The 25,600-nt window shown below is 41.7% G+C and overlaps 1 long non-coding RNA gene across 3 annotated transcripts in view; it reads left to right on the top strand.

The window, feature by feature from the left end:
- The first annotated feature begins 376 nt into the window (after nucleotides 1-376).
- Nucleotides 377-25,600, top strand: part of LOC110256769 (uncharacterized) — a 78,918-nt gene continuing 53,694 nt past the window's right edge. For all 3 annotated transcript variants that reach the window (XR_002338719.2, XR_014825795.1, XR_014825794.1), the window contains exon 1: nucleotides 377-597. This is a non-coding gene — a long non-coding RNA (uncharacterized LOC110256769). The remainder of the gene's footprint in view (nucleotides 598-25,600) is intronic.

Genomic DNA, 25,600 nt, shown 5'->3' with positions numbered 1-25,600 from the left:
CCAATCGGCTGTTTCTCAGAGGAGCTGGTCCCCAGCTTGGTGCCTTTCAGGAGAGTCTCTCATCAGACCCGCGGCCCCGCCCCAGTCCGGAAATGTTCTCTCCCAGTGGCGGGATGATCTTCTGATGGTCTCTTCCCTGTGGGGCAGGCTCTGCTTTAAAGATGCTCTGGAGACTTTCCGGGGAGCTTGCCTCCCTCCCACAAGGAACCTCCAGGGTTGGTCCTGGCTTTTCCTTGTGAGAACCTGATGTGTGTCCCGGAGGCGAGGCCACGGGATAACGAGGCGGCCGGACGCAGGTGCCCCTTAGCCTCACAGTGGTCCACACCCAGCTTCTAGCAGTTTGCTTAAATTACCCTCGCCTGTTCCACCCATTTCTAGGCTGGGGGAGTGGTAGAGGCTCCGCTCCCGTTGGAGGTCTCAGCTTACCAACCCCAGTTTGTGGTCTCCCCTGAGTTCGCATCTGGGGTTTGCCCCCCCACCTCAGTTCTTGGGTGGAGCCAAGAGGAGTCACTGATGTTTGGTTTGTTAAGATTTTTCGCGCTGTTAAGAAGAGGAGTCAGACTTTCAAGCTGTATACCTGCAGCACCTGGACCAGAGGTACACTGCTTTTTGCTTTATTGGTTTCATAGCTTTGTGTGGTTTCAAGTATGTGGTTGATTCATCTTGTTAATTTTTCGTGTTGGTTTTTTTAACTTTTAACGCTGAAAGATTGGTCAGATCTGAAAGCAACCTAGTTTATAAATTGCCAATGGAAGAATTTTATGTTAAATATATGTTTTAAAAGGTTATTCAACCTATAGTTTTAACATCAGATGTAACTAAAACCATACAAATGAAAATAAAAAGCTAATTATTTAACTACCCTCACTTTCCAGTAAAAGTGAAAATTTGCACATACTGACAGTTATAGTTTTTAAGAGTCGACTATTTCAAAGAATGAAATTCTGCCATTTGCAGCAATGTGGATGGATCTGGATGGTTGTTATATTTAGTGAAACAAGTCAGAAACAAGTTAAATACTCTGTTATCACTTGTATGTGGAATCTAAAAAAAAAAAAAAGCAAAAACCAAATACATGCATATAACAAAACAAATGGACTTACAGATGTAAACAAAAAACTAGTGGTTACTGAGGGGAAGCCCCTGTCGGCCAGCAGGAGATATCAAGAAATAACTTCTGCTGACTCCAGGCGCAAACAGTGCCTGAGGGTGCTGGACACACAATCACTCCCAGGTCAACTGACCACACTCGCTAAAATGTAACTGATAAAAATAACCTTGACAAAAACAAGCCTTCTAAACTCCCCTATATATTCTGGAAGCCCCAAGACCCTGGCACAACAGTCTGGCCTCAAACCTGACTCCTGCCCCTCTTTGCTGATTAAAGGCAATCTGGTTCTGTTGAGGGCGTCTCCTTTCTGTAACCAATTCTCTTTTCCTTAGTTACCAGTAAGGAGAGGCAACAGGGGTGGTGCAGGATGGGGGAGGGCATTAAGAGGTACAAACTACTATGAATAAAATAGATAAGCAACAAGGATATATTGTACAGGATGGGGTATATAACCATCATTTTGTAATAACTTTAAATGGAGCATAATCTCTAAGAATACTGAATCATTTACTATGCTGTGCACCTGAAGCTAATATAATATTGTAAATCAACTATAATTAAAAAAAAATTGGCTCTTCTAATTTCCACTCTACATTTTGATTCGTACTTTTCTCTGATAACATTTTTATGTGTCCAAAAAGCAACTGAAAATCATCAAATTAATAAATAAACCAAAAAAAAAGAAACCACAAAAATTTGAACATAATGGTAAATGTGTTTTACCATTCCTTTATTGGCTGGTGTGTTATCCAAGATTATATCAAATTGTACTTCTCCAGTTTCCATCAAAATAATCTAGCTGAGAGTTACAAAATAGGATGCAGATCATCAATGGTTTGTTATATACAATGAATTGAACTAAAAATTAAATCTAATCATTTTACTCAGTTAACAGCTTTTCTGGGCTGTTTCCAGACTCTGAAGCTTTCAGCTTCCCCATAACATTGAACTATGTTGCTCTTTAAAAATGTAATGCCCGCATTTCAACAAACTGCATGCTTTTGACCTTGACTAGAAAACAACAAAACAATATAAGTGGAAAACGAACTTGTTTTAGGAGGAGTGTGTAGGCTTAGGAGGCTGATCTAAAGGATATAAAAGATACGTGAACTTAAAAAGCATTTTTGGGAGTTCCATGATGGCTTAGGGGTAACGCCGAACCCAACTAGTATCCATGAGGATGTAGGTTCGATCCCGGGCCTCTCAGTGGGTTAAGGATCTGGGGTGGGTTACCATGAGCTATGGTGTAGGTTGCAGACACAGCTCGGATCCTGAGTTACTGTGACTATGGCTTTGATTTGACCTGTCACCCGGGAATTTCCATAAGCCATGGGTGTGGCCCTAAAAAGCAGGTAAAAAAAGCATTTTTGAACTGAGTTTGTATTATTTTCAGAGGGCTTAATAACTACAAAGAGTGAAAAAGGAAGACTATTCAACATAGCGCCAGTATAAACAAGTTTCACTCTGTGGTATGGAAACTAGCAATGAAGTATTGGGTTTTAACATTTTGAATGAAAACATGGTAATAACTAAGTCTGGAAACTGTGATAAGAATTATTGTCCACAAGCCATCCAGTCTCTGCTTTTGAACAGGATCACATCTGCATGTGTGCAAAAGAACTTCAGTTTTGAAGATACAGTAATCAATGAACTGAACCATCAGGTTAAAAATTCAATTATTTCCTCAGAAGAAGTATGGTTTAACAAATAGCATCTTAGAACTATCAGAGCAATAAATTGCCTTAGATAATTTTAATCAAATTTTAATAGCATTTAAATAAAATCAAATTACCTCGATGATATCAAAGGATGCATGCCCATGTGTGCTTGCATGACTTTGTGACTTGGGACACTTTCTGTGTTGAAAATCACACCCTTCCTCAAGCACTGGGCCCTTCACTCTGCATCCCTGTGTGCCCTTTCCCAGTGTCCACAACTTGCCGAGAAGGGCAAAGGGGTGACTGACACAGCAATATCCACCATTCACGTCAAATAAGTCAACAGGGTTAATAAGTGATTTCATGCTTCAATGCATGTAGTTCTACAAATATTTATTTGTGTTCTATCATAAATTTCCCACAACTGATCAAAATCTCTCTGAAATGAAATTTTTCTCTCAATTCCAAGTTTATCTTTGAATTTTTGGCTTCACATTTAATATTTAAATTATCTTTTGGTGTATGCTAGAAAACCAAACTTGTTAGGAATATTTCTATACAATCTTTGTTTCTGACGCATGATATAAGTAGCATAGTGATTTTATTCATCTAGACCTCAGTAGGAGCTAAAAACTCACTTCATTGGATTGTAAAATCTGGGCATCAAGTCAATCTTTGTTTTTTTTTTTATTTTTTAAAGTTTTATTGATGTATAGTTGATGTGCAATGTTGTGATAATTTCCGTAGTACAGCAAAGTGACTCAGTCATATGAATACATAGATCCATTCTTTTTCAGATTCTTTTTCCACATAGATTATCACAGAATATTGGGTAGAGTTCCCTGTGTTGTATAGTAGGTTCCTGTTGGCCAGTCATTCCATTCACCTCAGTGTGCATATACCAATCCCAAAGCCCCATATACTTGGCTCTTGATGAACGGCTCAGGGCATACCCTATAAAATATGCTATATAAAATGATAATTGATCAATATTTATGAATGACTTTGTCGTAAAAGGTGCTTCTCCACTAAATTTTAAGGAGATGAGTTAACAGGAAAACACCCTCCTTTTTTTTTTTTTTTTAATCTTTTTAGGGCCACACCCATGGCATATGGAAGTTCCCAGGCCAAGGGTCAAATCTGAACTGTAGCTGCCGGCCTACACCACAGCCACAGCCATGCCAGATTCAAGCTGCATCTGCAACCTACACCACAGCTCATGGCAATGCCGGATCCTTAACCCACTGAGCAAGGCCAGGGATTGAACCTGTGTCCTCATGGATACTGGTCAGGTTTGTTACTGCTGAGGTACAACAGGACCTCCAAAACACCCTTGTGTGAAATCTTATGATTTTCCTCCCTTCAGGGCATCAGAATGTGAGGCTCGTGATTGTCTTGACCTTTGATAACATTTCAGTTACTGCAAAGAGTGCCTGGAAGGAATTAAAAGCATCTCTTTTCCGGAAGGCACCCAGTGTGTGCCTAGCCCAGACTTCACAAAGTTGTTATCTCTATTCTGACTGAATTTCTCTATTCCATATCAATAACTTTGATCATTGAACTAGGAAACATTTTTAAGAAAAAAAATTTCAAAACCTAGGGAGCATATGTTTCCACATTCCTTTAAAAGGAATGTGATCCATGAAAATGTTATGGTATGATAACATGTCTAAATTTTGAATAACCAAACATTCTGATTAGAAAGGAAAATATGAAGGTATTTAAAGAAATCAAGGTAGGAGCCAGGCTCCTAACAAAGGTACAGATTTTGAAAGGACCAAAGTATAAGGGGGCAGGTAGAAACAAGAGGCAATACAAAATGCTGAGACAAACCCATGAGGATATTGTCAGAATTATTAAGTATGAATCACTACAAACTAAGCACACCATTTTTTTTTTCAGTTCTGCTTGAAACATAAAAGAAAAACAAGAAATGGATAATTCCAGTACATAGAAAATATGTCAACAGATGGCAGAGAAGAAAAAACTCACTTTTCTTTTTAGCTTCTGTATTTTCTAATAATGATAAGCCTTGGCCTCAAAAATGAAACAATATAAATGGATATGGAATTAAAATCTGTGGAAAAAAATGGAGTTCCTGTCATGGCTCAGTGGTTAACCAATCCGACTAGGAACCATGAGGTTGTGGGTTCAATCCCTGGCCTTGCTCAGTGGGTCAAGGATCCAGCGTTACTGTGAGCGGTGGTGTAGGTCAGAGACGTGGCTTGGATCCCACATTGTTGTGGCTGTGGTATAGGCCGGCAGCTACAGCTGCAATTAGACCCCTAACTGGGAACCTCCATATGTTGCAGGAGCAGCCCTAGAGAAGGCAAAAAAGACAAAAAATAAAAATAAAATAAAATCTGTGATTGAGGAGAATCTGGTGAGAGTTCTCCACATCCCTTTAAGTAAATTAAGTCTCCTGGCTGAGGTGCGTTATGTTACAGGATCAAAGATTTGCAAAGTTGTTTAGAGGGTTCATCCCTAATTGTTGTGTCGTTGAAGTGCTTTCATTCTTATTGTGCATATACTGTGACTGATTTATCCAGTCCACTCCTGATGACAGGCTGGGCATCTGGTTGTTCCTAGGCTTCCATGTTACCAGTTAGTGGCTATAACCATCTTTATACATGATGGCTGGAGACTATATTATGCACTTCTGCCAGGAATGCACCTTATAACTAAGAGAGGGGTTGCCTGGTCAGCACGATGCTGTGTTCTGTGTTGGTCCATGTGGGTGAGCAGGTACATTCCTGCAGGCAGTTAGGGACTCTGGCTGCCCCGCAGTCCCATCCTCAGAGCAGCCCCAGTGATATCAGCTGCTCTAGACACATGCGGTGGGTTTTTTTTTGTTTTTGTTTTTTAAATCTATCTCTGACCACAAATGCATTTAAGTACTTTTCATATGCTTATTGTTCAGCTAGACATTCCATTTTATTAAGTGTTTGCTAAGAGAATTTGTCTGTTTTCTACAGATTTGTCTTTTTCTATGATTTGTGGTAGTTCTCCATGTATTCTGAATGAGTCCTTCATCGGATATGTATACATTGCAAACATGTCCCCCATTCTGTGGTTTTTCATTTCACTGATTTCTTTGTGTCTTTGAACAGAAATTCTTTTTGTTGTTTTGTTTTGTTTTTTAGGGCTGTACTTGTGGCATATGGAAGTTCCCAGGCTAGGTGTCAAATTGGAGCTACAGTTGCCAGCCTACACCACAGCCACAGCAATGCCAGATCCCCAACCTATTGAGCGAGGCCAGGGATCAAACCCACAACCTCATATTAGTCAGATTCGTTTCTGCTGTGCCACAACAGAAACTCCGAACAGAAATTCTTAATGATAATGTAATTTGATTATAACATTTTTCTTCCTTTGTGATTTGCATTTTTTCTATCCTTCTTTTGTTGTTGAAGTATAGTTGATTTACAGTGTTGTGTTAGATTCAGGTGTACAGCAAAATGACTAAGTGATAAATATATATATTCACTTCCAGATTCTTTTCCATTATGGTTTATTATAAGACATTGAGTAAAGTTTCCTGTGTTATACAGTAAATCCTTGTTTATCTATTTTACGTAGAGTAGTGGGTGTATGTTAATCCAAAATTCATTTATCCATCTCTCCCTTTCTTCTTTGGTAAACGTAAGATTAATTTCTATGTCTGTCTGTGAGCCTGTTCCTGTTTTGTAATGTAAATGAGTTCATTTGTATCATTTTTAAGATTCTACATCACAAGCGATAATATATTTGTCTTTCTCTGACTTTCTTAGTATGATGATCTCTAGGTCCGTCCATGTTGCTACAAATGGCATTATTTTATTCTTTTTTATGGCTGAGTAGTATTCCATCACATATATGTATCACTCTTCTTTATCCATTCCTCTGTTGATGGACATTTAGGTTGCTTCCATGTGTTGGCTATTGTAAATAGTGCTGCTATGAACATTGGGACATGTCTCTTTTCAGATTATGGTTTTCTCTGGATAGATGCCCAGGAGTGGGATTGCTGGGTCATATGGCAATTCAATTTTTAGTTTTTTGAGTAACCTCCATACTTTTTGCCATAATGGAGGCACCTATTTACATTCCCACTAACAGTGTAGGATGATTCCCTTTTCTCCACGTCCTCTCTAGCATTTATTATTTATAGACTTTTTTGATGATGATCATTCTTACTGGTATGAGGTAATACCTCATTGCAGTTTTGATTTGAATTTTTTTTTTCAGGGCCTTACTCGCAGCATATGGAAGTTCCCAGGCCAGGGACTGAATTGGAGCTGTAGCTGCCGCAGCCACAGCAACACCAGATCTGAGCCTCATCCGGGATCTACACCACAGCTCATGGCAACGCTGGATCCTTAACCCATTGAGTGAGGCCAGGGATTGAACCCATGTCCTCATGAATGCTAGTCAGCTTCATTTCCTCTGAACCATGATGGGAACTCCTTGATTTGCTTTTTTTTTTTTTTTTAAGTAATTAGTAATGTTGAGCATCTTTTCAGGGGCCTGTTGACTATCTATGTGTCTTTTTTGGAGAAAGGTCTGTTTAAATCTTCTGCCCATTTATTTATTTATTTATTTATTTTTGACACTGAGCTGTATGAGCTATTTGTATATTTTGGAGATTAAGCCCTTGTTGGTTACTTCGTTTGTAGATATTTTCTCCAAGCCATAGGTTGTCATTTACTCTTGGTTGGTTTATGGTTTCCTTTGCTGTACAAAAGCTTGTAAGTTGTTTTTGGTTTTGGTTGCACGTGCAGCATGCAGAAGTTCCTGGGCTGGCGATCAAACATATGCCACAGCAGTGACGCAAGCCTCTGCAGTGACAGTGCCAGATCTCTAACCCACTGCACCATAGACTCATAATGCTTACAGATTTCATTTGGTCCCATTAGTTCATTTTTTTCTTTTATTTATTTTTCTTTGGAAGACTGGTTTAAGAAAATATTGCTGTGATTTATGTCAGAGAATGTTTTGCCTATGTTTTCTTCTAGGAGTTTTACGGTGTCATGTCTTATTTTTTTATTATTATTATTTTTAATCGTTATTTCCCCAATACAAATTTTTTTCCTACTGTACAGCATGGTGACCCAGTTACACACACATGTACACATTCTATTTTTGCACTTTATCATGCTCCATCATAAGTGACTAGACATAGTTTCCAGTGCTACACAGCAGGATCTCATTGCTAATCCATTCCAAAGGCAATAGTTCGTATCTATTAACCCCAAGCTCCCCAACCACCCCACTCCCTCCCCCTCGCCCTTCATGTCTTATATTTAAGTCTTCAAGCCACTTTGAGTTTACTTTCATTCATGGTGTGAGAGTGTATTCTGGGTTCCTTGATTTACATGCAGCTGTCCACTACCAAAAAGGGAAAATCAAAGGCCGATATTTTTGATGAATATAGACACAAAAATTCTCAAACAAACAGCAAGCATCCCCCCACCCCCGCCACACCAAACCCAGCCAGCATTGCAGTGAGTTGTTTCTTTGATCAATTGTGCCTGGAGAGACACATAGAGAATATTAGCAACAATATAAAAATATGTATGGAAACAACATAAGGACATTTATAAAAATGTTAACATAGTTGTGTTGGGGGATTCTAGGTGTTTCCACTAAAAATTAATGTCTGTAACCTTTCCGAAATGTTTATGATGATCTATTTGTTACCTTTATAATCAGAAAAAAGACTATTTAAAAAGTAGTGACAGATTTATTTATACAGTATTATTACAACTCCTTGGTCCTTGTCCCCTGAAAGAAAGAGTTGAGGTGAGAGACACAGAGCAGATTGAAGCAGCAGAAGTTTGATTAAGCCAAGCAAGCTAAGGTGCTCTCCTGAAGAGAAGGGAGCCTGCTGTCTGCCTGGAAACCAGAAGCAGTCCCAAAATGGGGATAGAACTGGTTTTTTAGAGTAGTGGAGTCCCGCCCTGTATCCTGCATCATTTGACTGACAAGGTAATTGACAGCTGGAGGTTAAATAACTTCTGTGTGCAGGTGCTTTTCCATAAATACCCAAGCAAAACCTGCGGGGGTGGGGGCGGCAAAAACTGCAGTGCTCATTTATCATAAATGCTGCATAATGAACCCGTGTCATTCTGTATCACCTCTTAGGTCTTGGTGTGCGTGTGCCAACTTGGAAAGCCCAGCTGAGTTTTTGACCTTTCTTTTGGCCTGATAAGGCTCGAACTTGGTGGTCCTTAACCACAACAGGGAGGATCTCTGAGTGTGCTTTGATCAGTGTCAAGGTGAGGGCAGTGAAGAGAAAGATAGTTCTTCAGGATGGGGTGGGACTGGCTCATAACAGTATACATGCAAAATATGTAAAACTGGGAGTTCCCATCGTGGCTCAGTGGTTAACAAACCTGACTAGTATCCATGAGGATGCAAGTTTGATTTCTGGCCTCGCTCAGTGAAGAATTAAGGATTTGGCATTGCTTTGAGCTGTGGTGTTGGTTGCAGACAAGGCCTGGCGTGGCTGTGGCTGTGGCGTAGGCCAGCGGCTACAGCTCTGATTTGACCCCTAGCCTGGGAAACTTCGTATGCCACTAGTGAGGCCCTAAAAGGACCAAAAAAATTTTTTTAAACATAATATAAAAATAATATTTTTTCATTGTTTAAAGTTTTATTGATGTATAGTTGATTTACAATGTTCTGATAATCTCTGCTGCACAGCAAAGTGATTCAGAATGTTATATATGTGTGGACATGGATAAAAATAATATTTCAGACAAAATGTAAAACTATGACACCAAAATATTAATAATTTGAAATCTGAATTAGAGCCCTACAGATAATTTTGTTCCAATGTTGTTTGCAATTTCTATTATGATTTGATATTATCTTTATTAGATAAAAGATAATAAAGGGTGGATCACTCCTGTGTGCTGGCCTGGCCTGCAGCTACTCCCCACACTGAGCTAGAGGAGGGTGTTTAAACACTTTGAACATTGAAGCTCACTTCAGGATGACATAGTCATAGGTATAAACCACTGGAAAGAAGAAAGTCAACTTAATAATTTGGAGAAGGAGCCATTTTTGGAAAGCTGTCTGGAGGTAGCCATATGCCTCTTGAAGACTGGCTGGAAATCGAGGTCTCAGGATGGGCAGAACAAAATGTTTCTCAAATCTCCTTATATTGCGTGTTTTTCATTCATCATCACCAAATACCTCTTACTTTCCCACGTTAATAATATTAAATACGTTATGGGAAATATGTCTTTACCATAAAATTATATAATTGGTTTCTCCTTGTGGTATTATTTTTGCTTGATGAATGTTACCTTCACTGGTTCCTGAGGAATAAGATCAATGGTTCACTTTTTAAATGAGACATATGGGCGTTGAGTACATACACATGAATCTGAAAACACTTTGTCATTTGCTGCACAAACACATACAGTGATTTCATCTTCTTTGAAATTTGGTTTTTAGACTTAAAGATGCCGCAGTATCTGGCCACTGCCTTTCTGGTTCTCAGGTGAATGATCCCGTTGACTTTGATTTTTGCCCTTTCTTTCCTCTTTGTAGTAAAGTCTCAATTTCCTCTCATCTCCAGTGGTAAGACTGTCAGAGCTATTTGGGTCATTTATTTTCCATATATTCTTAATGTGAATTTTAATCAAGAAGTCATTCTTTGACCTGGAACCATGGATGACTAAGGGTCTCTTATCCAAGAGCAAAGGTGTGCTTTTTGGAGAGGTGGTACTGGTCCATGTTTTGTAGTTTGGGACACACAGATGTGTGCATTTGTTAAACACTCAGTTGGTGGGCACTAAGATCTGTGCATTTAATTGCATCCAAGCTTTACCTCACAAGAAGGAAACTGTGAAAGACTTATTGTTGTCTCAATAGTGATATGTATGCTGAGTTCTTCAGGGAGAAGAACACTGATAACGGCAACTTACTTTGAAATGCACGACAAATGAGCTGCATTAGCAGCAGAGCAGAGAAATGGTAGCTCGATGACAAAGTGTAATAAATGTTAACAGTGGAATCTGGGTGGTGGTTATGTGAGTGCTTATTGCAAAATTCTGTCAACTTTTCTACATGTTTGAATTTTTTCATAATAAAAGATTAGGGAAGTAAATGTACTGTATTTTGAAAAGAATTGCTACTTTCACGATTGATATGTGAACACATCACCAGCATAACTTTTAGCTATTGGTTTCCTGAAATGATTTAACTACTAGGTGAAGTTTTGATCAGGATTTTTTCAGATAAATTGTTGAACATTGGAAAACTCATCTTTTATTGCCTTTTCCTCTGTACTGGGTACTCTTCTAGGCACTTTCAATGTATTACCTTCTAAAATCCTCACCATAATGTGGAAAGATAAACATAATTATTCTCATTTTTTTTTCTCCTGAGACTCAGAGAGTTTTTTATTGTCTTTGTACATTTGGCATAGTTAGGAGGTAGGAGAAACAGATTCAGCTCAGGCTTTTCTGGTTGCATAGCCGCATCCTGTCCACTCTAATTGGTTGCTTCCTTAACTTTCCTTTTCTCACTTCAACTAATAGAAAGCAGCACAGAAGCAGGACATTTGAAAGACTGTTTCTAATACTGTGTTTGGCTGTGTTTTCTCTTAATAATATTTCCTTAGAAATATTCCTTGTGAATGTGTGAAGTATTATACCCTTAAAATCATGTGTTTGTTTTTCAGTCGGGTATCCATGCTGGTGCCATCAGCTCTTAAGGCTTAATCGGGAATCTGATGTTGAAGATGATTTAATCGTTAAGCAGAGTAGTGTGCATTTTATCTCTCGCTATCTTTATTTTCCGTCTAGTGAAAAAAGTAAATGGAGAATGTGTGACTCAAACTTGGCCAGACATTTAACTATATTTTCTCATAAACTTTCTTGGCAGAGAGATTAAGCATACCTTCTAAAGGAATCATGCTGCTAAGATGTTTATAGAGCAGTTAAGGATAATAGACTTCATATCAATCTTTAATGGAGTGTTCATTTGTTTGTTTTCAAGTCTGGAGGCAGATATCATTTAGCTGGAGACAGCTTTTCACAAAACTGTCATACTTTATGGCGTTCATGCTTCTTCTGAAAAGTATAAATATTTTTATTTCTTTTATAGAATTATATTAAGCTACACGGAATGAAACAAATCATAAAACATGATTTCCTGAGTGAATTGTCGTATTCCCTATGACTTAATTTGTTCTGATAATTTCTGTAACAAGGCAGTTTTCTGACAAGTACTGTTAGCTTTGGCAAAACACACTTATTTCCTATTTCTGAGAAAGTGCCTTAACCTGAGGGGAGAAAGAGCTATGACAGAATGGACAGTGCAGAAAAAAGATGTGGTAAATTTAAGTAAATTAATGTTGAACTGTGGGTCATAAAACCTGAAGCAAAGCCATCCATCACTATTGCAGGAATTTAAGCAAGAACCTCTTTACGTAAACTGTGTGTTGAGAAAGCTTATGATCTACTCCCAAACTTTCAATGATACAACATTGTATTAATAATTATCTCACTGCACTGTCCAGTAGATTCTCAGAACTTACTCTTCCTATTCTAAGTCAAAGTTTGTTCTCTTTGCCACCTTCCCATTTTTCCTTCCCCAGACTCTAGCAAACACTATTCTATTCTCTATTTCTATGGAATAATTTTGGTTTTATTTTGGATTCCACAAATAAATGATAATATACAGTATTTGTCTTTCTCTAACTTATTTCACTAAGCATAATACCCTCTGCATTCATTCATGTTGTAACAATGTCAGGATTTCCTTTTTATGACTGAATAATATTCCTTTGTGTATATGTACCACAACTTATTTATCCATTCATCCACTGAAGAACATTTAAGTTTCATATCTAGGCCATTTTGAATAATGCTGCAGTGAACAATGGCTGTGTAGATATCTCTTTGAGAGATTTATTTCCTTCAGGATAAATATGCAAAAGTGACATTGCTGGGTCATATAGTAGATTGATTTTTAGTGTTTTGCGGACCCTCCATACTGTTTTCCATAGTGGCTGAACCAAATTACATTCTCACCAACAGTGCACTTGGCTCCCTCTTCTCCACATCCTGGCCAATGTTTGTTATATGTCTTTTAAAAAAAAAAAAAAAATCTTTTTAGGGCCCCGCCCACAGCGTATGGAGTTTCCCAGGCTAGGGGTTGAATTGGAGCTGTAGCTGCCAGCCTACACCACAGCCACAACAACGCAGGATCCCAGCTACATCTGCAGCCTACACCACATCTTGTGGCAACACCAGATCCTTAAGCCACTGAGCGAGGCCTGGAATCAAACGTGCATCCTCGGGAGTTTCCATTGTGGCACAGTGGAAACGAATCTGACTAGGGACCATGAGGTTGTGGGTTTGATCCCTGGCCTCGCTCAGTGGGTTAAGGATCTGGCATTGCTGTGAACTGCAGTGTAGGTTGTGAATGAGGCTCAGATCTGGTGTTGCTGTGGTTGTGGTGTAGGCTAGTAGCAACTGTCCAGTTAGACCCCTAGCCTGGGAACCTCCATGTGCTGAGGGTGTGGCCCTAAAAAGACAAAAAAAATGACAAAAAAACTCCCTGCATCCTCATGGATCCTAGTCAGATTTGTTTCTGCTGAGCCATGGTGGGAACTCCCCTTGTTATATGTCTTTTGATAATAGCCATTCCAGCTGCTGTGAGTTGATATCTCACCATGGTTTTGATTAAAAATTTCCTATTGAGGGAGTTCCCGTCGTGGCGCAGTGGTTAACGAGTCCAACTAGGAACTATGAGGTTGCGGGTTCGGTCCCTGCCCTTGCTCAGTGGGTTAAGGATCCAGCGTTGCTGTGGCTCTGGCATAGGCCCGTGGCTACAGCTCTGATTCAACCCCTAGCCTGGGAACCTCCATATGCCGCGGGAGCGGCCCAAGAAATAGCAACAACAACAACAAAAGACAAAAGACAAAAAGACAAAAAAAAAAAAATTTCCTATTGATTAGTGGTATTGATTACCTTTACATTTATTTATTAGTCATTTGAATGTCTTGGAAAAAATGTTCAGTTATTTTCCCATTTTCAGTTGGATTATTTTGCTATTGAATCATTTATATATTATGCATATTAACCACATCAGATATATGATTTGCAAATATTTTCTCCCATTCACTTGATTGCATTTTAAATTTATTTTTTCCTTTGCTATTCAGAAGCTTTTGGTTTAATATAGTCCTGCCTGTTTATTTTTGCTTTTGTTACTTGTATTTTTGGTATCTTATCCAAAAATCTTTGTCAAGACCAATGTCAGGAGTCTTTTCTTTGTGTTTTCTTCTGTGAGTTTTATGGTCTCAGTTCTTACATTTGAGTCTTTGATCCATCAAGTTAATTTTGGTAGGTGGTATAAGATAAGGGTACAGTTTCATTCTTTTGCATGTAGCTTCCAAACACCATTTATTGAAAAGACTATCCTTTCCCCATTGTGTGCTTTTGGCACCCTTGTTAACAATTAGTCTACCTTTTTCACGTGGATTTATGTCTCTGAGTTCTATTCTAATCCACTGGGCTGTATCTTTCTTTTATGCCAGTAACGTGCTGTTTTGATTAGTGTAACTTTGCAATATAGCTCCACATGATTTTAATCTCGTTTGTTTAGACTTATTTTCTGACCTAATGTATCATCTATCCTGGAGAATATTTTGAGTGTGCTTGAGAAGAAAGTGTATTCTTCCGTGATTGGCTGGAATGTTCTGTATTTGTCTATTAGCTCTCCTTGGAATTAAGTATAGATCAAGTCTGTTTCCTTAATTATTTTCCCATTGTTGAAAGTGGAGTATGAAGTCCCCAATTATCAGGCATTCCCTGGTGGTCTAGTGGTTAGGATTGGTGCTTTCACTACTTCAGCCCAGGTTCAATCCCTGGTCTGGGAACTGAGATCCCACATGAAGCCACTGCAGGCTGTGACAAAAAAGTCTGTAATTATTATTGCAATGCTGTCTGGTTTTGCTTCCAGATATGTTAATAATTTTTTCATATATTTTGGATGCTCCAGTTTGGATGCACATATACTTATAGTTTTTATATGAATTCTGTTTCCTGTTACAGCTTTTGTCTTGGTCTATTTTGTCTGATGTGAATATAGCTACTCCTCTTCTTTTGATTTTCACTTGCTTGAAACATGTTTTTCCATCTTTTTACCTTTAGTCTGTGAGTGTCCTTAAAGCTTCAGTGAATCCCTTGTAGGCAGCATATAGGTGGGTCTTATTTTTTTCTATATATTAAGCCACTCTTAATGTTTTAATTGGAAAATTTAAGCCATTTACATTTAGAGTAATTATTGATAGACAAAAACTTATAATCACCATTTTTAGTTGCTTTTTAGTTGTTTTGTAGTTACTTTCCTCCTCTTCTGCTGTTAGGGAAATGCTTTGACTTGAAAGTGGCTGTGAGCGCATCAGCCAGGTGGGTTACACAGTCTCTGATTCCTAATTCACTCCTTCACCTTAGTTCAACATCAGCAAAGACTGTGGCATTCTTCCTTGGACAAGAACATTGAGGTCCTGTGTCTGGCAGGGCAGGTAGGGGTTTGGGCTTCTCAGAGGAGAAGGTTCCTGGAGTCCTTCTGTTCTCCTTTTTTGCCCTTGGGAGAAAGTTCTAGCCAAGGTGAACCCCTCTTGACACCAGGTCTGGTGCCCTGATGCTCAGGGTGGCGTGGAGCTGGGGTCCTGGAATCAGGTGTCCCTGGGACTATCACAGTCACTGGTCCTTGGGTGTACTTTGGCCAGAAGTTTGTGTGTGTAGAGCTCTGATGGTGCTAGGAGCTGGGCTCTGGGACTCTGTGGTGACTGGGGGTCGGGGGGGGTGGATGCACAAGCAGTGCAGGCCCTGGAGTGACAGATGCAGTGGTGGTCTGATCCTAGGGATCAGGATGCAGTAACAGAACACCTGGGGATGGCGGATCAGAGTCCCAACTCCAGCCCCAGGGGCAGTCACAGAACAGCAGCAGCACATCTGTGGAATGGCCTGTTCCACTTGCATATTGGGACCCAGGGGTGGGGTGCAGAGCAGCAGTAGGGATCCCCTCATGTGATGGCATCTTGGGGGAGAAGTGACACCCCCTGAGGGGATGACTGCCGGTGCCACCTACTTGGACTGGGGGGTAGGGTGTGTGCGGAACATGCTTCTAGGCTTTTCTGTGAGACTGTCCTCTGTTTGGAGCTCTGCAGGGTTTCTCTTGCTCCTTCTGCTTCTCCAAGCTCCCTGAGCTGTTTCCATCAGTTTTAGTGGCTGATTCAGTGTTTTTCTGGAGAGATGGGTTTGGGACTCAGCCCTCCACCCTACTGACCCGTCGAGTGTCAAGTGGCCATTATTACCATTTCTATGTAATTTCACATCATTAATATCTCCCTAACACTTTGTGGGTGTGTTGGCTTGTTTTAAATCCTTTTTTCTTCTTTTAGGAAGTCTGCTTCAGATGTTACATGTCGTGCAGTTTGTTGTTTTTGTTTCGAGATGTTATGTTGACCTGTGTTTCTGTCACCTTAAGGTTGTCACCTATTCTGTTTGGTAGCCCGTGTCAGGGAGGAGATCAAGAGCCAGGCTCGGGTGTCAGTCCTAGGAGTTAAGGAGAAAATGGGATATAAAGGGAGGACCCCACCCCCACCCCACCTGGCAGCTTGTCACCACTGACCACTTTCATGTCTGCTGCTCCTTTGGGAAACTCCTCTGGTAAGGATTTCATTTATAAACCGTTATGTAGAATCAGTACTTAGAGGGGCTGTACCCCACTTTCACAAATTGTTTAAAAGGAAGGGATGAGGAGTTTCTGTCATGGCCCAGCAAAAACAAATCTGACTAGCATTCATGAAGACACAGGTTCGATCCCTGGCTTGCTCAGTAGGTTAAGGATCTGGCATTGCCATGAGCTGTGGTGCAGGTTACAGACTCAGCTCGGATCTGGCATTGCTGTGGCTGTGGCGTAGGCTAGCAGCTGTAGCTTCGATTTGACCCCTAGTCTGGGAACTTCCATATGCCATGGGTATGGCCCTAAAAAGACACACACACAAAAGGAAGTGATGAATGTGTGTAAATGGTTGAGGCCAGTGGTTTGATACTGTTGATCCCATGGTTCAATCAAGTTCAAGCCTGTTCTCATCAGCCCCTCACATGGATACAGGTGTCCTCTGTCCAGGGATCTAGGACCCTTATCATCCTTCATCCTCTGCTCCAGCCACGGGGCCTCCTTTTTGCTCATTCAACAGAACACATCAGTTCTTTGTACTCACTCTTTTCTGCTTGAAATCCTTGTTTTTCCAAATCTTTATGTGACTGTGTCCTTTTCAATTCAGATATCTTCTTCTCAAAAGACCCCCATGACTATGCTGGCTAGAGAGGCCCTTCACCTCTTCCCATTCTGCTGTAGAATGTTATCACACATCCTATATCATTTCTTCTTTAGTACTAAAATGGCTCGATTTATTACTCTGTGCATTTTTTTTTTTTTTTTGCCTGAGTCTATAAATAGGAGGAAAGCAGGTGATCACTTGAGGGCACAGATTGGTCTCTCTTATTCACCATTACATTCTTTGCATCTATAACACCTGGTTTGACCTATAGCGCCCTTCACACGTCAATAAATATATTCTGATTGACTTACTGACCACTTTAAAGATTCTTGCTTAGATCACTGAAGGAATTGTGCTGCTCACTTCTGTGCTGGATTTTATAGGCTAGGGTTGTGTCAAACAGAGTGAAAGATGTTTTCAAATCAAGCCACAACCCATCCTGATGTAACCATTCTGGCTGTGGAATGAGCGTTCGTTATTAAAAGAGTACCTATCAGTATCAGTACCTGTCACTGTGGCTGCCATGGTGGAGTGTGTGAGGTGAGGATGATGGTGGAGGTGATGTTCGAGTGAACACCGTGAGAGAGTTGAGTTTCTATAATGTATAGTGTTTAGGTGAATTTGTTCCTGTTGCAAATTCCGGAAGAGATTAACCAGCTAAGGTTTTCACAGCCAGCTGTGATGCAGAATTGTTTTGTGTGACCACAAGCTTTTTGCCAGGGAGTCGGAGCCCTGGTGACTCCAGATCTGAGGTGTGCACCAGAGCTGGTGTAATAGAGGTCTCCAGGGAAGTCCATGCTGAGTAGTATAGCCAAGACGTTCTTGAAATAAAAAAAACCTTTGACTGTAGTCACAGAGTTCATATTCACTGCTTTCAGGTTTTTTTGTTTTTTTGTTTTTTAAAAAAACCTTTTTAGGACTGTACCTGAGGCATACGGAGGTTCCCAGGGTAGGGGTTGAATTGGAGCTATAGCCACTGGCCTATGCTACAGCCACAGCAACATCAGATCTGAGCCACATCTGCAATCCTTAACCCACTGAGCAAGGCCAGGGATCAAACCCACGTCCTCAAGGATGCTAGCCAGATTCGTTTCCACTGAGCCATGATGGGAACTCCCACTGCTTTCAATTTTATGGAGAGGCACTTATGACCAATCTGTAAAACACTTGTAGTTTTCCCAGTTGATGTTTTGTTTTGAATTACTTTTTTGCTCAGTGTGTGTGTTCCTGATTTGTACATACATGTCTTTCATGGCTGCCATCAGCTTCAAACATTCTAAGGCAAAGGCACCTTCCATTCAAAGCTGTCCTATAGCCCATAGGCCTCTCAAGCTCTTATGGGTTGGTACCTGTCATTAAGACCACCTCCCAGACCCACAGCTCTTGTTCCTCCAGCCTGGGGCCTGGGTACCACAGGCAGGATCCAGAAGTAGTTTTCAGCGTTTTATGTATATTGGAAGCAAATAGTTAGAAGGAGATATCTTGTGGTGTTGATAGATGCTCCTTGGTGTTGACTCCCACGCAGAACCTCAGGACCAAGAAACACATGTGACCCCTCAGCTGACAGAAATTGTTGTGCTGCAGCAGAAGCGATGGACTGCCGCAGAGCTACTTGTGAGAGACCCTGGGCCACCTTTGTGACTCACTTAGGCAGAGGTCAAAGAGCTACTGACATGCTTTGGAGTTCCTGACCAAGTGACCTTCCGAATAGAGGATGGTTGAAGCCTGAATCACTTGACTAGTAGGAATGTGAGACTTGGCAAAAATGGAATTGTTTCCAACATCAGTTCCATTAAGAAACTTTATAACATAATGAGCCTTGCTTGTTAAAATTGTGAAGGATTCTTTAATCCCTGTACACCGGACCATTCTCTTCTTATGAACTTTTAAATACCATCCATGCAACAGTGATGCTTGAAGCCTCTGTGTTATTACCACATTCAAAACAGTTTAGAAACCAAAAAGGGAACAAAACTATAATATGTACATTTATTTAAGTGAGAATTGTTTATGATATTTTTTAAGTAAAATATTTTCAATTACAACTGTCAGTAATAGTGAAGAGAGAGAAAGTTGGTTCTAAAATGGTAATTTTTTTTTTTTTTGTCTTTTTTGCTATTTCTTTGGGCTGCTCCCACGGCATATGGAGGTTCCCAGGCTAGGGGTCGAATCGGAGCTGCAGCCCCCGACCTACGCCAGAGCCACAGCAATGCGGGATCCGAGCCGCGTCTGCAACCTACACCACAGCTCATAGCAACGCCGGATTGTTAACCCACTGAGCAAGGGCAGGGACCGAACCCTCAACCTCATGGTTCCTAGTCCGATTCGTTAGCCACTGCGCCACGACGGGAACTCCTAAAATGGTAATTGTTTTAAACTTCGTTTTCCTCTGCCTGCCTAAGATCAGGTGCACCATTAGTTCATGATTTGAGTTGCTTTGGGAGCATGTTAAATTCCAGTGCCTCCAGAGTTCCCTTCATGGTGCAATGGTTAACGAATCCAACTAGGAACCATGAGGTTGTAGGTTCGGTCCCTGCCCTTGCTCAGTGGGTTAAGGATCCGGCATTGCCTTGACCTGTGGTGTAGGTTGCAGATGTGGCTTGGATCCCGCGTTGCTGTGGCTCTGACGTAGGCCGGCGGCTACAGCTCCGATTAGACCCCTACCCTTGGAACCTCCATATGCTGCAAAAGCGGCCCTAGAAAAGACAAAAAAAAAGACGAAAAAATTCCAATGCCTCCCAAATGGGCTGATTGTCATTGCTCCTGCAAGGTGATGCCCAAAGGGAGATAGCAGCTTCATACAGACCCTGGTGAGACCCTGAGACCGAGAGGATTATCCTGCATCTATGATAGAATAGAAACAAATCCCATCATTCTTTTTTAAATCCTAAGTGAAGCTTTTTGATGACATGGTAGCTGTGATGAGCAGGAGAGCATGTTAATTTCTGTAGCCATGTGATCCATTTGCTGGAGGATGAGCCCATCAGTGATTCAGAGGAATTAGCTGCTAAAACATTTAATGTCAGACAGTCCAGGCCTATGACTCAGAGAGAAATCCATGTACACTAGTTGGCATTCAGACACTTCCCTCCCATCATTAACCAAGAACACTTCTGCCTTCTCGCAGTTTGGATCATGAGGGTGGCAGGTGTAATGTGCCTGGTCTGTTGCCAGTGCCGGGCAGCTCAGCTGAGGGTCTGCAGACGCCTCACACTTAGAGAAAATCAGTCTTACAAAATTGTAAATGCAAATTGAGAGTCATCTTTTAGTAAGCAGTTACATGAGAGAAACCCTAGGAGCACAAATATCAAAATGTGCAATAATTAACTTGGGGTTAATAGGTGCAAACTATTGCATTTGGAGTGGCTAAGCAGTGAGATCTTGCTGTATGTAGCACATGGTACCATATCTATTCACTTGTGATGGAACATGATGGAGGATAATGTGAGAAAAAGAATGTATATATGTGTGTGTGTGTGTGTGACTGGGTCACTTTGCTGTATAGTGGAAAATTGACAGAACACTAAACCAACTATAATGGAAAAAATAAAAATCATTAAAAAATGTGCAATAATTGGTTTTCCACATTGGAATAGAGGATGATTAGTCCTTAAATCATGTTACCGGACCAGGTCTGGCACGTAGATTCTTTGGGTCCCAAAGTTTTACATGTTATCAACCATTAAATCTATCACTGAAATTTTATCTCATTTAAGTTATTTCTTTAGTATCTGATGTACATTTATTTATATGTTCATAAAAGAAGTTTAAACTGTATCTTCTAAAAACCTCTCTCTCTCTTTTTTGTCTTTTGTCTTTTTACGGCCACACCCCTGCATATGGAGGTTCCCAGGCTAGGGGTCTAATCAGAGCTGTTGCCACTGGCCTATGCCAGAGCCACAGCAATGCGGGATCTGAGCCGAGTCTGCAACCTACACCACAGCTCGAGGTAAAGCCGGATTCTTAACCCACGGAGCGAGGTCGGGGATCGAACCACAACCTCATGGTTCCTAGTTGGTTTTGTTTCCACTGCACCATGACAGGAACTCCTAAAAATCTCATTTTTAAATAAAATATAAACAAGGATAAATGATAAGGTTTTAAAGCACTTATCAACTTTTAAATATTAGAGTAGGAGGGAGTTCTCATTGTGGCTCAGCAGATTATGAACCTGTCTAGTATCCATGAGGACATGGGTTTGACCCCTGGCCTCTTTAAGTGGGTTAAGGATCTGGTGTTGCCATGAGCTGTGGTGTAGGTCGCAGACGTGGCTCAGATCTGGCGTTGCTGTGACTGTGGTGTAGGCTGGCAGCTGTAGCTCTGGTTGGACCCCTAGCCTGGGAACTTTCATATGCCACAGATGCAGCCCTAAAAAGAAAAAAAATATCGTAGTAATAAATATCCACAAAATTACCAACATGAGCAACTGTGGCAGTCATGGCTTAGTGAACTGGCTGTGGAGTCACAAGAGAGAATTCTCTGCATTAAAAATTAGGGTAATTATTGCATTATTGAACTTATTAAAAAAAGTGACTTGAACTGAGATGAAAATATTTTTAGTTATACTCAAAGAAAGAAGAGATTTCTAACCTGCAAAATCAAAGAGAAAATCCCTACACAGCTGGGTACCACTGAAAAATTGTTTCGGCAAATGATTCCTTAATGGCTCAAACAGAAGTTAATGAAAGTCTTATAAAATAATCTTTATACAAGAAAGTGAACTGCTTAAATCTAAAACCCTTAAATCATCAGTGTTTCCGTCTGAGTGATTTTTTCTCAGGCTAAATCCACATAGACTTCTTTATTTTTCATAAGTCCCAGCTGTAATCCTTCATTAAATATTTGATCGAGTCCAAGATAGGAACCTCCTTTTGACAAACCTTTCTGCTGACACTTTTGCTTTGAGTACGATTAATTTCTATCTTTTTTGTACTTTGGCAGCATAACTAAAAGGAACAACTTTAAATTGGTTTTAATGTTGTATAATTATGACATTTTCCTTGGCTTCCTAATGAGGAAAATGTTATTAATGCCACCTTCCAGCAGAATTTTGCCTTTCATCTAATTTACATTTTCCTCCAATTAAATTTTCATGATATCAAAGAAAATTTAGGCTGAAACAACGGAATCATTTTTATATCTATTAAGCCCTGCTTCCACTAATGAAAACTGTCATATGTCCCTGAACTCCAGCTCCAAGAAATTTAGAGTAATTGCATTATCCTTTAATGGAGAAATTTTACGTTTACGCTATGGGAACCTGTCCAAGAAAAACTTCATTTTACGACCCTCCAGAGGAGGCCATATAGGAATATAGGCCTTGAGTTCAATTTTGTCTTATTGGAAGGCACTAGGTGATCATTTAATCACATTCAGAAATTTGTCAAACCAAGTCATAGGACTGATCTTACTGTTTGCCGACTGGACTTTGCATTGACAGAGGGAAGGGAGGACATGAGCAGCAGTGTCAAAGGCAGAGGGGGCAGGGCCTGGGTCAAGTTTATAAACGTCAGTCTCTTTGTGTGCAGTTATCAGGTCTTAACAAATTGGTTGAAATTTCTTTTCAGAATCAGGAGCAGGCAGTTGTTACCACGCATTCTCGGAGAAAGAACGGTGCTCCCTGCTGCCCCCATGAGGTGTGCTGTAGACTGAGATCCTCCCTCCCCGCCGCCCCCGTGTGATGTGTTTGTAGGTCAGGACTTCGGGAAGTGACTAACAGCCGTAGGGCTAGAGCTCTTATGAAAGGGGCCAGTGTCTCTCACCCGAGCTGCCCTGGGACCCTTCAGGGATAAGGTGGCCATCCTGATGCCAGGACGTGGCCTCACGAGGTGATGGATCTGCTGGCGTCTTGTTCTTGGATGTCCAGCCTCCAGGGCTGCGAGGTAGAAATCCCTGGTGGTTACAAGTCACCCAGTGTGATATTTTTATTAGAACAGCCCAAACAGACCAAGACAGACATGGGTTCCGGGAGTGAGGCACTGCAGTAATACATGCCTGGCTTGTGGAAGGGGCCTCGGAAGGGGTCCTGGTTAGAGGCAAAAGTGTTTTGAGGAGAATGGGAGGAAAAGTCTGTACCTCTGTGATGGACCTTGACTCATGAGTCTGGGGAGAAACTTAGAAGGAAAGAGGTGGAGAGTAAGCATTCATCTGGAGCACACCTGAGGGTCTAAAGCAGAATGTGGGCAGAAATATGAGTGAAAAGGGCCCTTCTGGTGCATCTCAGAGGCAAGGAGCCTGGGATGGGACCTGGCAGACAGGTGATCTTGTTGCAGAGATGCGGAGAACGGGGTTGATCATGCTCTGGTCCCAGTGCTTTGTGGGAGGTGGACTTGCAAAGCTGTGAACTTGGATGTTTGGTCGGGAGATCCTGGAGCAGAGTGTTGAGGGCCCTGGTTTCTCCTGATTGCTCTTAGTAAAAGGTGGGAGGAGAGAAACCCAATCAAAGAGGAAGCAGAATTAAAGATGTGAGAAGTTTGCAGCCGACGAGATGAGAAGAATGAGGAAGCCGGTCAGGAGAGACCCAGGGTGTCGCCACAGCCTCTGGTGAGGTACTGATGGGGGTCAGCCTGAGGATGACGGCTGTACCCCCCTCACAGGCCAGTCAGTGCAAGAGGGACCGAGAGAGAGAGGCGATGGAGGGAGGGGAGGGGAGAGAGAGAGGGAGAGAGAGAGAGAGAGAAGAAGAGAGAGAGGGAAAGAGGGAGAGGATGGGGGAGAGAGAGAGAAGGAGAGACAGAAGAGGGGGCAGAGAGAGAGAGAGGAGGAAAGAAGGAGAGAAAGAGAGAAGGAGGGGGAAGAGAAAACATGTCTATGTCTGTGTGAGTCTCTGTGCAAGTCCGTGTATGAGTCTTTTGTATGTGCATGTGTGTTTGTGTGTCTGTTTCTTATGTGTCTTATGTTTGTGTCTTGTGTGTATCTCATGTGTCTGTGTGTATATGTCTGTGTATATGTGTGTGCCTGTGTGTGTATGCCTGTGTCCGTGTATTTGTGTCTGTATTTGTGTGTGCGTCTGTATGTGTATTTGTGTTTGTGTGTCTATTTCTGTGTCTGTATTTATGTGTGTGTGTGTGTATGTCTGTTTATGTGTGTCTGTGTGTGTGGCAGGGGAACTGGGAGGGAGGAGCTGAGGCAAAAGGGGTTTCACAGGAGGGGCCCCTGTGCTGCCCGGACCCCCGCACATGGAAGTCCCCTCCCCGCAGGCTGTGCCAGGTCCTGGGCTGCCCATGTTTGGCCCCGGTGCCTTTGGAGATGCACATGCCGCAAGCAGATGCATCTTTAAGAAGCCATCGCCACAGACACACCTGGAACACCAGCCACACCTGGATTTCAAAGAACAGAGCTGCCTGGCTAGGCTGTGTGTCCAGGTCCCTGGCAAAGAGCTTCTGGGTAACCTGCTGAATGTGGGGGTGAGCCTGCCCCCCATTGGCCTGGGAGACAGAGCCCTGAGCCAATGAGAATCATTCCTAAGTTTAATGTTTGCCCCTTGGGTCTTGAACTTACCAGGGACCCATCCCCCTTTCCTCTCTCTAGCTTCTCCTTTTGGAGTGGATGTGTCTACATAGTGCTGGGCCCGTCATTTAAATCAGGGGCACATGATGGTTTTGGCGCCAGAGGTTCTTGGGCGAAGGCAGATTGTGCCCCCAAATGAAAAATACTTTGTCTCCCACCCGTATCTGATTTAGGCAATATACTTTTTTGTCTTTTTAGGACCGCACACACAGCATGTGAAGGTTCCCAGGCAACGGGTTGAATTGGAGCTGCAGCTACTAACCTACACCGCTGCCACAGCAACGTCAAATCTGAGTTGCATCTGTGACCTACACCACAGCCCATGGCAATGCTGGATCATTAACCCACTGATCGAGGCCAGGGATTGAACTTGTGTCCTCATGGATACTAGTCAGCTTCATTTCTGCTGAGCCACGATGGGAACTCCTGATTTAGACAATATTTAGATGGGACTTTGGACTCTGGACATTTGTGTTAATGACAGAAAAGTGAAGAATTTGGGGCTCTCCCCATGGAATGTCTTCTGCATGTGAACAGGACATGTGGTTTTAGCATCCAGGAGAAGAATGCTAGGCTGACTATTTGTGTCCCCCACCCCACATCCTACCAAATCCTAATCCCTAGTGGGAAGGTACCTGAGTTAGGGACTCTGTGGGTGACACGAAGAGTAGATTAATAGAAGACCCCAGAGAGCTCCCTCACCCCCCACCCCCGACATACACCTTGAGGACTCTGCAGTAAGACGGCAGTCTATGGACCTGGGATTGAGCCCTCACCAGACACTGAAACTTTGGGCAGCTTGATCCAGGAGCTCTCAGCCTCCAGCTGAGAAAGCAGGTTGGAGGGAGGGCGGAGGGGAGATGAGGGGAGATGTGATTTTTCTCCGTTTTCCATTTCCCTGCAGTAGCAGCTCTGGGACCCGAAAGCCCTTAAATTCTGGAAATACTGGCTTTCGCCTTTTGTTTCTGCAGTGCTGGTGTTTGTAGTTTTTTCCATCAGTCATTAAACTCTGGATTATCTTCTCTT

Source organism: Sus scrofa, chromosome 14 (assembly GCF_054392235.1).
Source record: "Sus scrofa isolate SSC_HxYL_T2T_F1_AM1 chromosome 14, Sscrofa_HxYL_maternal_Yorkshire_Landrace_v2.0, whole genome shotgun sequence".
Taxonomy (NCBI): Eukaryota; Metazoa; Chordata; class Mammalia; order Artiodactyla; family Suidae; genus Sus; species Sus scrofa.
Note: the sequence above shows the minus strand (reverse complement) of the source record. Positions and strands in the feature narration are given on the sequence as shown.